The sequence below is a fragment of the Corvus kubaryi genome, unplaced genomic scaffold (genome assembly GCF_017639235.1).
Source record: "Corvus kubaryi isolate FWS band 111438036 unplaced genomic scaffold, C.kubaryi_AGA036_p1.0 split3-73, whole genome shotgun sequence".
Lineage (NCBI taxonomy): Eukaryota > Metazoa > Chordata > Aves > Passeriformes > Corvidae > Corvus > Corvus kubaryi.
Window position 1 is genome coordinate 19,186,661 of NW_024582091.1, and position 12,819 is coordinate 19,199,479.

Genomic DNA, 12,819 nt, shown 5'->3' on the forward strand with positions numbered 1-12,819 from the left:
ATGTCACTTCTGGGTATAGTTTGAGCACCAACATCATCAACAGATAACTTCCAAATGGAAGTCTGGATGTGTCCCTGTTGTTGATGGTGAGAGTGTTCAGCAGTGTGGCTGCAGGATGTTCTCTGTCAGCCAGCAGCAGCAACAGATGAAGACTGAGAGTGTATTTTATTTGCTGGTGGAGAGAGCTTTCTATTCTAATACAAAGCACAGGTGGAAAAAGTGATACCAGCTGTTACTTAAGTGTGCTGTAATTTCAACAATCATGTATGAAGAAAGATCCCTAGCCTCTAGTGTCTTCTGAGCATTTGGTTTCCAAATACATTCTTGTTTTTCCTTGGAGGCTCTTCTAATTTTTAAGCTATTGACACAGATTGGGTTGAGAGCAAAGCTATTTGTCACTTAACTTAAAACTAAGTTTTGTGAATTCAAGCAGTGAGGATAGTGGCTAGTGGTGCCCTCTGTTCAGATCCTGACTGCAGAGGTTACATTTGGATGGTCTAGAGAACCTTTCTGAGTAAGGAAGTCTTCATTTCTCAAACCGGAGAATCACTTTTCACTGAGATGTAAGAGGTTGAACTCAAACTAAGGAGAGTCACAATCCCTTTGAAAGTGTGTTGACCAGGGAATTTCATGGCCAGGTGTGGCCACAAATACTTTCTGTTTCAGGTGCTGTACAAGGGACCTTGACCTTCTGAAATGTGATTAGATGGAGACAGCAAATGGTATGACCGAGTCAGACACCCCAGGTTCAGCATTTCCCAAGCTCATCCTCAATATTGCAGATTTTTTTCTCAGAACCTTTGTTTCTGAGAGTGACCCTTATCTTTGCAAGAAATCTGAGTTCTCTCCAGAGACTACTAATAAATTTGTTAATATTCAGATAGCATTTTGAATCCTTCTATGCTCTTTTACATCAATGAAGGTTAACTCTTCTATGTATAACCTCATTAGTTTTGTTAGTTTTAAGTATATGCCTAGACTTGTTCTTGGCTTTGGGAAAAGCTGGGCAACATTTGCAGAATCATGTTTAATGAAGCTTTGGCATTTAAGGGTATTGCAAATGCAAATATCATGGTATGAACGTAATATTTGTGTGTTATAGGAGGTGAGTCTTGAAATATATTAAAATATAATAGTATGACACTTGGGCTTTTCCTTGAAGTTTACCAACATCAGCCAAATGTTTGCAAGAGGAGAGGAGAAAGGAAAGAGAAATGGAAAAGAAAAGAAAATTTTAATATGCAGGAATTAATGAAAATGGTATTACTTTTGCACCTAAAGTATAGAACCTAGTCTTTTTGTTTGTTTATTCATTTTCTACTGTTGGTTTTTACTTTATAAAAAAATCTTGCCTTGTATACAGTCAAATGCAGAACAAATGCAGGGAAAGGCAAATGAATTTGTGTGAGTAGCATATCCAGCCTGTCCTAGATGCTAAGGGTACATGTATAGCTTACTCGTAATATAATAATTTGTAATTACAATATAATGCGTAATTGTAAGAGTATAATAATCTAATATGACAATATTACAACATATATGTGGGGAGCACCTTTTTAAACCCAGGAATTAGTGATATATAAAAGCATAAAGGAGCATAAAAGTTTGAATTCACCAGACATTTTTAGCTGGCTCCTGAGTTATTTTATGCTTATTTTAGTCTTACAATAGCATTCAAAATACCATTGTACTCTGCTTCAAAGTTAAGTTAGTGCTGCTGTATATAGGCACATTCCTTTCACCATTTTTGAATATGGGGTCAGACAATTTTGTTGGGGGCAAGGTGCTGAGGAAGGATAAGCAGGAGTGCTCTGATGACCTTGTCTATACATGCATACATTCTCTAGAGCATGTCACTTCTCATTTATCCCAGTCACACTGCTCAAATGCAGTATCTTCTTTTCCCACTGTAGCATGAGAGAATGCGGATGTCAGGATTGCTGGCCATGATCATTGTTCCAATCACAGAAATTCACAGTTTGCACTTGAACAGCTTCTTCTTGAACAGCTTTAGGATTTAGGATGATCTGGCAGTTTTCAGCTCCCTGTTTTGAATTATTTTCATGTTCACTGTCAAGTGTGTGTGTATGTGCAGGTGTCTGTCTGTGATGGTTGGACAGCCAATGGATCACTGTTTGGAAATTACTGCTCAGGCTAAGCTTGCACAGCCATTCTAGCTAAAGATAACATTTAGCTCTCCTCACACGGCCTGCATGGCCCAAATAAATTTTCAAAGTGTCAGTCTGGATTTCTATCTTTCTCTCTTCCCTTCCTAATCTCTGATGCATGTAGCGGACACCATGAAATGGATTTTTCTTGCATCTGAATTTCACTGATTTCCTAAATCCTGTTTGCCTGGAGGCAGAATGACAATGTGACTTCCTCCTTTTCCATTTGGCTCTTAGTGCACAGGACAACACTGTATGTTGGCACTTAAGCATGACCAGAAGTACTCCCCACTATGGCCGGTTCTTCCCTTCATCTTATTTTCCTTTCATATTTTTATAAAAACTTCACTACTGTTTCTTGTGCCCGTTCAGTTCTCGCTGCTTTGTGTCCTGAGCCATTGCTCACATTATCTTGCCTATCGAGAGCAGAAAGGGAGGCTGTGCCAGCCCAGACAGCTGTATTGACTGAGGGTGTGAAAAGCTCATCCCACCAAACTGACTGTTCCCACAGCTCCTGTGAACTTCTGATTGTTTGTTTTCTTAGTTTATGTCAGAGGAATAAAAGGCAGAAGAGCTTTTGCTGGATTTGGATCAGTGCTGGGGATGGAGCCTGGTTTCTTCGTATGTAATTGTGGTTGCAGGGTTTTCACCCCTGAAATTGTTTCATGTGGACAGAGGTTTTGAATAAAATCCAGAAACAGGACATGTGCTTTTATATCAAAGGTAAGCACCAGATTCAAAACTGCAATTTGAATTCCTTTCTTCTTCCTCCACTCAAAGGGCAGCTGCTTAGTCTTCAATCAATAAACACATTTTGTTTCATTTTTTTAACTCCAAGTCTCTCTGGTGCATAGAGTTCTCCCTTTTTTATGTGACCAGGTTAAGACAATCTTAGCATAGCTAAGTAGTTCAGTGCTTAGATTGACTTGGTGTCCCACAAGCATCTATCAGAAGGAGATGTCGGTCTTCTCAGAGCATTTCTAAGACACAGCAAAGGGATTGTCCTGCTTCAAAAACATGATTATGGCAACTGCTTTCTTTTGAGGGCAAGGCTTGGGTGAAAATTGCTCTCCCTTTCAGAAAAGAGCCTACTAAACATTTGTCATGAAAGTGGGAGAATCAGATCTGCTGTCCTGTAACCTACATCTTTCTAGAAAGACTTTCTTAGTATTGTGCTACAAGTTATTTAAATTAAGGAAGGACACTTTCTACTTTCCCTCTTAATGCTATACCATGGTGAAAGGAAGGCATCAAGATTCCTTGACTAAGAGGGGGACGGGAAGAACATTGACAAGGGAGCATCTTAGCCATACCATGTACTGGTCCTTGCTTCTATAACTGGTTATTTTGTCAAAGACAGCACGGAGGGTAAATGTTACAGATGATCTGATCAAGCAAAGGAAGTGGGTGATGCCTTTGATCAGGGAATTGAATTTTAAAGTTAAATTAATAAAAGGTCAGAGGCCTATTAAATTATTCCAGGTGCAAAGCAGAGATGTAAGGAAAGTAATTTTGGCCTTTGGTACCAATCTTCACCCAAATACAACTAAATGGACTGAGGTGTGGTTTGTTGCTTTTGGCTTTTTTTTTTTGACTCTGGTTCTTATCCTGAGGCAGCCAAGGAAGATATATGGAACAGCTGGATTTTTTTAGTACTTTTTCAATAACATAAAGTGCATTTTGTCTGTGATTGTTTTGGCGCTGTGGGGATTACCAGTGCTACCTTTATGCTGAGTGAAAGTTCATTCTTAGGAGGCCTTCAAACTGTCTGGTGCTTCAGGGCTTCTGTTGCATGTATTAATTTTAAGTGAACCCTTCCTCTAATTATAGCACAGCCACACAGCAGTTCTCTGAACTCTGTATTAAACTTTGTGTAAAATCCTCATTGTCTCTGCAGGAACATAGCTATCAGGAAACTCAGGGGACAGCCATGTCAGACCTTTCAACATTTCAAAAATTGAAAAACAGTGTGCTCCAAGGAGCCTGCATAAAATCTTTCACTTGGATTCAGCTGATGTTACCATGTCAGCATGAATTGCTTGAGGGAGGAGAGAACAGCAATGCTTTTCTATTTCTAAACACTCTCTTTTACATTTGTTTAGTTTATGCAGCATAGTTTCATTTCAATCTATGCAGTGTTATACTGTTGGCATGTTGCTTTCAATATTCACTTAAAATAGAGGATATAAACCACAGAAACTAAACTGCAGCAAGGGGGACAGATGGAATTTTTCCTCTTAAGTAAAAAATACAAAGTAATGAATATGTATGCAATCACTTTTTTATGTGTGACATACAATGAAGAGGTCTTTGTGTCATAGCCCCCTAAAATGCTACAACCTCTCAGAGATTCTTATATAAATCAAATTACACAGAATGTAATGTCTTCTCATTAGCAAAAGGGAAAGACTCCCCTTCTTGCAGGGAGTGGCAAAAAAAAATCCATAGATATTTAATGAAAAATATTAAAGCTGTGTCCTTTTGACTAAAAAAAAAGAATGCCATAATAAAACCAAGTAGCCTAGGAAGGAAACAAAGCACACTTTCAACAACTGCTCTCTTCTACCCTCTATCAGTTCTTCTGCAGCAGCCATCATCCAGATAGCTGAAGGGCTTGTGTTAAGCCTCTGCCTGAATCTCTTTATTATCTGATTTCTGTATTAATTTACAAAACACGTGAAAGAAAATGTAATCACACCAACTAACAGTAGGATTCACATTCTGCAATATTTTCCCAGGAAGCTAGGGTCTTATTTTGTAAACAGCTGACAGAAATTGTATGCACTAAAGTATTTGATCAAGTAGTCTGAACAGTGAAATATAGTGAAAAGTTCATTAAATATATCTTAATGAAAAGATATGTTGTCCGAACAGAGCCCTCAAGTCAGTGCATATCTTTGAATACCTCTTAAGCACCATTGTACTTACCAACTATTCAAAATAAGAAGTAAAATATGCAAAAGTGAGTTTTCAGTGGAGTCTAGTGAGACAAGCATCAATCTCTTTTCTTATCTCTCTACATTTGGGTGATCTGAACATGAATGATTTTATTTTCTCTATAAAAATATGTTCAGAAGGCGGCAATTCCTAAACCAAATGAATCCAAATGAAATTCAGTATTTGAGTAAAACAGTAGCTCATACTATATCCTCTGCAATATCTAAGTATGGCTCAGGAGTGCTCTTGGAAAAGCTGGACTCCAAATGATTTGTGGACTGAATTCTTCCTCCTGTGCCTACCTTGTACTGCCTGTGAACCCACAAACTTAATGCCCAATAGGTTACTTGAAAGCAGGTGTGGCAAGTTCTTATCTAGCATTTAAATCGTGAGACTCTGACTGAATGGAGCACAGTCCTTACAATTTCTGTTCCCGGGCCATTTTCTGTTTGTCAGCTTACTGTATATGTGCATTTATTTTAGAATCTACTGTTCACTGTTTGGTTAAGTCATAATTGCTAAGCAAATACATCCTCTCAGTTACCAGAACAGGGAGCTATTGTTTTGAAAAATTGTGCTGTTTAATATACAAATCCAAGATAATTTCATCTGCTGTCTTTCCCAGCAACACAATGGACTTTGCCAATCATTGCACTAAATTTGCTTAAGAGATAAGAGTTAATATGAGCTCATTCAGCTTTGCCATCTATCAAGCAGTAGCCTTGAGTGTCCTCTTTAGTATTCAGTATTATTATATGTTGTCCTTGAGGAGTTTACACATTGCTTATTTTCATTCTCCTGTTATAATGGGGAAATTGCTTCACCTTATAAGCTTGATCTCCACAGTCCTGTATCAAAGATATTTTTATTTACCGTATTTTAAAATAGAAGAGATATATTCCAGGGGGGTAAAGATCTTGTAAATATATTTGCTTTTAACTGAACAAAAGAGGCAGTACCATCATAAGTACCTGAGGGGCCAAATGCTGGGAGTGCTTGGTGGGTCAGACCACCCCTGGAGAGCCAGCCCTCTGCAGCCCTGCTCCTGCTCATCTGCTGCCAAGCCAAAAAATGAAGCATCAGCAAGGTTCATGGCCAGGCACAATCCTTGGTTTATCCTCAGTTCAGCTGAAGGCACGGACTCCAACTCCAGCACAGCTCCCAAGTGGAGGGATCACAGCTCACACAGCCTGGCCACATCATCTCAGAGCTGGTTTGAGTGCCCACAGCCAGAGCTCCAGGAAGGGCAGAGACACTGCAGAGCCTCTTGACGCTCTCAGGGCCCAAACAATGAGTAGAAAAAAAGATTGCTGAGGCTGCCATAAAGTACAGTAGTGGCCCTGCATTTTGGAGCACCCCAGAATGATTCCCACAATGCTTCCATAGGAAAGTAGAGTGGGTGCTAAAGAAGTATCATACTCCTCAGCTTCTTCTGAGTAAGGCTGTAAAGCCAATGACAATATCAAACTCTAACTTTATGCAGAGCTAAGAACACCTATAATTGTTTCCAAGACCACATTTCATGGAATCATGGAATCATAGAATCATAGAATCACAGAATCATAGACTCATAGCATGGCTTGAGTTGTAAAGGACTTTAAAGATCATCTAGTTCCAATTCCTCTGCTGTGGCAGGGATACCTTGCACTGGACCAAGTTGCTCAGAGCCCCATCCGACCTGGCCTTGAACACTTTCAGGGATGGGGCATCCAGAACTTCTCTGGGAAACCTGTTCCAGTGCCTTGCCACCCTCACAGAAAAGAATTTCTGACATCTAATCCACACCTGCTGTCCGTCAGTTTCAAGCCAGTTCAGTTTGAAGGACACATAGTGATAGCCTTAACCTATAACTACATGCCCTTGTAAACAGTCCCTCTCCCTCTTTCTTGTAAAACCCCTTTGAGTACTGGAAGATTTCCATAAGCTCTCCCTGGCACCTTCTCTTCCCCATGCTGAACAGCCTCAGCTCTCTCAGTCTATCTCCATAGAAGAGGTGCTCCAGCCCTCTGATCATCATTGTGGCCCTCCTCTGTACTCAGTACAGTAGCTCCACATCTTTCCTATGTTGGGGGCCTCAGAACTGGATGCAATTGTTACTCTTAAAAGTTCTTTGACTATTTGAGTTGCTTTGCTTTTAGAAAATCAGAATTTAGACACACTGTACTTTGTTGTTTTTGCAAGCACAACCCATGTAGGACTAATACACTGTGCAAATACAAATTATTTACAGCATAATGTTAAAGTATTCTTCATCTTGTGTCAATACTGAGGTCTGTAAGTATTTTTCACACAGGCAGATTTGTATAATACATATAATTTATTGTAGTTTCATACAACATGAATTTGCTGATTAAAAGCAGTGGGAAAATAATGAGCAGAGAATTGCACAATCATTAGTTTATTGAATGCTTTGAGAAAAATTACTGTTATAGGGAATGATGTAGAAATACAGGAAAAGAGGAAGTGTTCACAGGAAAAACAAAAACAAAAACACACAAACAAAAGATATGAAAAGCAACAAGAAAATCAATATAAAATCACAAATCCATGATGTATGAAAACTTCTGGTTCTCCAAGTGATCACAGAAAGAGCAAAAAGGGCAGAGTTTGCATACATGAAGACCATTCCATTGCAATGCCCTATTCAAAATTGTTTGCAACTTCTTAAGAGAGAATTTGGCCTCTTCACAAAGGTGCTCATTGAGCATCACCCTCTATTACTGAGAAATATGTATAATGTACCATCAAATAGCAGGAACATAAAAATTAAAAAAAAAAAAGACCTGCATTTTTAATTTTAATATATTTTCTTCCTCCTTTGTACTTCTTGATAAACTAGGTAGAGAATTTCAAGTGATCCTGGAATATTTAGGTTCAATTTTTCTGTTAATGTTTGCCTAAGTTACCGAGCAGATGCCCTGGTCTACAATATTTAGAGGCTGTTACTGGAAATTAGCCCCTGACATACCTGTGTCAGACCAGTACGAAAAAAGGCATGAAAATGTAAGTGCTGAAGCAATCTAAAAGGATGTGCTATAGTCTCCTGGTCACTCTCAGATAATAATCAAATCACATGCCTTGAAGTAATAAGGGTAACAATAAAAGCAGTTTCTAGAACTTTACAAATTCTTTCAAGTAAAACACCAAAATATCTTTGACTTTTCTTGGTAAAGGGTTCGCAGCCTCTTAACAAAAAAGGGGGGGGAAAGTATTAATTGCTTCTGCTGTCTGGCCCTAAGAAGTAGGAAGGTCACAGACAAAACTACAAGACAAACTTCACAAAACTGGAGTCAGATTTTTCAGGCGTTTAACAGGGAATGACAGGATTGTCACTCATATCACACAACCTAGGCCAAGGGAGGAGCCTGTTTCCTTTACACATTCACTGCTTGGTCTTGTTGAAACCTGTCCTTTGAAGCCATAATTTTGAGAACTATTTCACACATATCACCTCCTGTCAGTAGGTGGGACAGAAGTGACACAAGGAGCTCTGATTTCCTTGATGGCTGCACAGGCAGGAAGCTAATGAGGCTGCTGCATTCCATCACCTCCTCAAAATAGAAGCAGATTTGCAATTAATTATCAATAATATGTTTTCTGGCTTTCCAGAATAGTGCAGATGTTCAGTGGGGGTTTTTTTACTATAGGTGTGTTATAAAATGACAATCTACTCTTCCTCAGCATTCAGGAGTGTCCAGAATCAAAGCCCATGCGGCACCTACTTTATGAGCATCCTTCTGAGAAATCTGTTGAAAATGCCTGCCTACCCCAGCCACTTGTAGGTGTTGTTAGTTGACTCAGACTTTCACACAAGAGTAGAATCATAAAATTTGCTGACTTTTATATGATAGATGCTAACTTAGACAGAAATTCCCTCAAAACTGGCTGGAAAATACATCGACAGCCCATACTTTAGCCTTGTCAATTGATGTTTTTCACCTGCCTTCTCCATAAAATGTCAACACAGAGCTGCTGTCCTTCAGAATGGTGTGCTTCAGTTTAAGGCCAGCCATTTTATAGATATGCTAAGCACAGCCCCGAACCAGGGACAAAATCTAACAGTAGTTTAATTTATATGTCCTATTTCACCTTCCTGAAATACCAACTTGCTTTTAAAGTCGTGTGTTTACAATGGAGACAGAGGAGAATGTTCCTTCAAAATTTTAAGAAAATTTCTAATCATATCATTGAGTAAAAGGCTGCAGACTTACCCTAACTTGAAGTCTGAAGATTTACATGGGGGTTGTTTGGGTTTTTTTCTTCTTTTTTTGCCTTTTTTTTTCCTTATTGCCTCAATACCTTCTTGCTGACAGCTTTGCACAAACTTTAAATCTCCCAGGACTCTTAGACACTAGCCATGTTTTTTACACAAATTCCTCACTTTGATAATTTCTTCAGGTGAATTGTTTTAGGTCCCAATTCTGTGAGAGCTACTTAAATAATAATTTCTTGTATATTAGGAGCTTAACGGAGGGTCTCCATCAACTTTGCTGTATTATTTTGGTGTTTTATTTCTTGGGCAAATTGTAGCTCCAGTTGATGGAGGGTTACCATCAATTGTGGGTTAGACAGCTTCTGTGCAGCTTCTTAAAAATAAACCAAAACAAAAGCCCACGACTAAATCTTGGTTTTCACCTCCCAATAATACAACTAGTGAGGTTGAGCCAAGAATATTTAATTTTCTTTCTCGAGGGTGATAGATATATGATATGAAACAGCATCACAGCTGGCAATTGTACCTGTCTAGTTGTGTAGGTATCTATTTTTTTCAAATGGATTGGCAGCACTGTTTCTCAGGGTTTACAACAGCACTGAGAAACGATGGGAAGTGTCTGAATGAGAGAGGAAATGTCACCTCAAACTGGTGCTGACATTTATTCAAGAAAATTTTTGTGAAACTGAGATTATGGAAAACAGTGATTTTTTTTCTCCTGATAGATGAAATGAAGTCATCAGTAATTTCTTCTGTCAAGGAATATTGTTATTACAGGACAGTGTCTGTACACCATTTTAATGAATAACAAACTTTAGTTTTAGATTGAACTCGTCACTTTTTCTGAATCCTGTGTCCTAGTTTGTACATAATTAAATCAAGGACAATCTAAATGTGTCTGTTACATGTGAGCTCAGATTCAATAGATCTAATGATCATAACTATATACCTATCCATACTGCTAGACACAGAAAATTCATAAAGGCTTCTTCAGACTGGAGAGCCTATACTTCATCTATTTCCACAAGGCCCAAGGATAAATCTCAAGCCTATAAAACAAACTGGGAACCACAATACCAAGGGGATTTATAAAACTATCAAGGTGAAGTGATCATTAACGGTATTTTTTTGTAAAATACAGGTACACTCTGAATGTAATTTATAGACAATATGTCATATGAAAAGGTATATTAACACAATTCAAACCTAGATGACTACAATTCAGCTTCATTAAACTATAATTACTCATATAGATTAACATAAATGGGACCTGAAATTAATGATGGAGGTTTGTTTCTGTCATGTATTTGCTACCCTCAGCTGAAGCTACTTCAGCCACAAGAGGAAGGCATCCAGGATTTCGGGTAATGTTTTCAAAATATTCACCTTCTGCTGAATCCATGAGAATTATTGCTATACCTTCCTTACATTTATAATGCTTTTTCTCAGAGATAGCTGTGTATTTTTATGTGATTGATGTAATCTCATCAGCAGTCAGAGCTCATTTGTGCATTTTTCCATGTTTTCAAAGCTAAAATTTAGTTTTTTCTCCTTTCCACGAATCCTTCTAAATTTATGAATACACTTTTGGAAGTGGTTAGGCAGTAGCAGCCATTGTAGAAATGCTTTCAATGTTGCTGGATATTGCACACTTCCACACTATTTCATCTAGGTGCTTAAAAAGGAAGGGAACCACCTGAAAGTTTTGTCAGAGGCTATGGTAGTTTTGCCCTCCGTCTATTTCACAGCCAGGCCAGTGGCAATGACATTCCCTTGTCAGAAACACAGGAATGGTACATCTTCTGTCAATAGGTGTTTGTATTTTATATCTTTAACTCTTTTAGAAAAGAATTTTCTTGGTTTCTTTCATTTCAACAGAAATACAAACAAAAACAAAACAAAACAAAGCCTCTTTGGACATCTTTGTCAATTTTACCAAATTCCATTCATATGGAGAAATACTTATAGAGAAGTTTATAGCTGTTTCCCAGTCAGACAAGTGCTAAGTCATTAGTCATTAACCACCGAGGTTAGATTAGTCACCTTTTTAGTCTCAGGTATTTTTTTTTTCCAGTGGCATAGGACTCAGAAGAAATCTGAATATTAGCAACTTTGCTTTGATCTGTCTTTGCATAAATGGGCAAAGCGATAAGGATTACGAGCTGAGATTCTTTTAGTTTCGTGGTTGAGTCCATAATCCCAGGCAAGCACAGTAAGTTGGAGAAGGTGGATAAAACCAGCGTACAGGGGTTTTCTTGTTTCTTCCACCTCCGCAGCCAGGAGCATCCACAGTCACTCTCATCAGGGCTCTAAGTGTACCCTAGCTAGCTACAATGCTTGCCTTCTCACAGTACAGAAGCTAGACTGGACAAAACACTGATAAGAATGTAATACACATCATTCCACCTGAGGTGCAGATGCGGACTACACATTCAAGCAGTCTTTCCTATATCAAATATTCATTAAATAGATAATACTTAAAAGCATCAGATATGAAATACAGGAACCCAGTACATTGCCTTACCTTGCTAGTTTTACACACTTTATGCCTGCATGGATTAACTAGTACAGGTTAAGTTAAGATATAAATTTTAAACAAGAGAAAGCATGGTCTCTTAACATACTTCCAGCACAGACTTCAAAATATAGTTTTAGCATGGAAGGAGACTATAAAAAGCATAGATGTGAGCTGGGCATCATTAGCTTAAATCAGGACAGCTTCACTTGACCAGGTTGCTAAGGAAAAGCTTTCTGTTATATCCTTTGTTCTTGAGCTTTATATTAATTTTCTTACACCTTATATGTGCCACAGAAGTTTTTCTCGGGCTGCCTGCTGACAGTTTTCCATAAAAGCACATGTGAATCAGCAGACCAGGCTCTTCCGTTATCTGTGATATTATACAACTGCACTTCACCTTTCCAAGAGTAATTATTCTCACTGCTAAAACCAAGTAACAGTATTCTGGCTCATTCTCCTTGGAGATCTCCAGAGGAGGACCAGTCTTACAAATACTAAGAGTTATTGCTGGTGGATCACTCAAATAATACAAATTCAGTAGATATTGCACCCTTAAACACCTTGTTCTCTTGCAGAATATTATGTGTCAGGTTTCATTTCATCACTCTCTGCTTGTTGGTCATTATGTCTTCATCCTAGATAGAGAAAGAAAAGTCCAGTGCTGAAAAGATTGTTTCATTCAAGTTTCAGCAATTGGAAGAGAAAGGCATCTCAGGGTGTTGAAGATGCACTATCTCCAGTATAATTTTGTATAATAGAAAAATTCTGCCTTCAGAGAACACTTCCTCATAGCCCAGTCCCAGTGTTGCATTGGCTATGTTTCCAGAGCCTTTGACCTACCTAAATTTTTAATGCACTTACAACAGAACTTATTCTTTACAGAAGGTTCATATCCAGAAAGTAGCATTGGAGAGAATCTGCTAAGATTACTTCCCCTACTCTGACAAGCTGAGAGAACCTCTGACCAGTTCTTTAAGATGCAT

The 12,819-nt window shown here is 38.4% G+C and overlaps 1 long non-coding RNA gene across 1 annotated transcript in view; it reads left to right on the forward strand.

The window, feature by feature from the left end:
* LOC121659269 overlaps window positions 1-12,819 on the forward strand; it is a 28,194-nt gene that overhangs the window by 1,933 nt on the left and 13,442 nt on the right. The gene's annotated exons all lie outside the window — the stretch shown is intronic.